Here is a 1,162-nt window from a genome sequence, read left to right on the forward strand (position 1 = left end):
CCCCACCCCCTGCTGAGAAGTCCACAAAAAAAGATGGAGGAGGGGTTTGCAGATCACTGGGAGGAGCCACGGGGGGATCTTCACAACAGATTTGTTTTTCTCCTTCTCCTCAGGAGCTCCAAGTCGGACGTCTCCGGAAATGACGAGAAAGGGATCCCGTCCAATACAGCGGCTATCCAGGTGACCGCGGGGGGGGTCCAAGGACCTGGAAGGAGAGAGGTGAGAGGATGAGACACCAGGAGGAGGAGACGACAGACGGACAACGGGAAGAGGAGACGACAGACGGACAACGGGAAGAGGAGACGACAGACGGACAACGGGAAGAGGAGACGACAGACGGACAACGGGAAGAGGAGACGACAGACGGACAACGGGAAGAGGAGACGACAGACGGACAACGGGAAGAGGAGATGACAGACGGACAACGGGAAGAAGAGACGACAGACGGACAACGGGAAGAGGAGACGACAGACGGACAACGGGAGTGACATTGACCAGTGTGAAGAGACCTTAGATGGACAATGGGAAGGAGAAATAAGAAATGTATGGACAGACAACAGGAAGGAGGTGAACCAGTGTGACCAGGAGATCATAGATGGACAATGGGAAGGAGGTTCACCCGTATGACGGAAAGGTGAGAGATAGACACTGGGAAGAGGTTTTTTATCAGGGTGAAGAGGAGATGATGGACGGACAATAGGAAGCTGAGATGGCAGAGGGACACTGGGAAGAGGAGATGATGGATGGACAATGGGAAGAGGAGATGATGGATGGACAATGGGAACAGGAGATGATGGACGGCCAATGGGAACAGGAGATGATGGACGGCCAATGGGAACAGGAGATGATGGACGGCCAATGGGAACAGGAGATGATGGACGGCCAATGGGAACAGGAGATGATGGACGGCCAATGGGAACAGGAGATGATGGACGGCCAATGGGAACAGGAGATGATGGACGGCCAATGGGAAGAGGAGATGATGGACGGACGGCCAATGGGAAGAGGAGATGATGGACGGACGGACAATGGGAAGAGGAGATGATGGACGGCCAATGGGAAGAGGAGATGATGGACGGCCAATGGGAAGAGGAGATGATGGACGGCCAATGGGAAGAGGAGATGATGGACGGCCAATGGGAAGAGGAGATGATGGACGGAC

General features: G+C 54.6%; 1 protein-coding gene across 1 annotated transcript in view; it reads right to left on the reverse strand.

Annotated features, from left to right (window-relative positions):
- Positions 1-102: 102 nt before the first annotated feature.
- DNAJC5G (DnaJ heat shock protein family (Hsp40) member C5 gamma) overlaps positions 103-1,162 on the reverse strand; it is a 10,820-nt gene continuing 9,760 nt past the window's right edge. Inside the window, exon 6 of the mRNA XM_018574974.1 lies at positions 103-205. The gene's annotated coding sequence lies outside the window, so the exon portion shown is untranslated. The remainder of the gene's footprint in view (positions 206-1,162) is intronic.

This window comes from Nanorana parkeri, unplaced genomic scaffold (genome assembly GCF_000935625.1).
Source record: "Nanorana parkeri isolate BGI_ZX_2015 unplaced genomic scaffold, ASM93562v1 scaffold3433, whole genome shotgun sequence".
Classification (NCBI taxonomy): Eukaryota; Metazoa; Chordata; class Amphibia; order Anura; family Dicroglossidae; genus Nanorana; species Nanorana parkeri.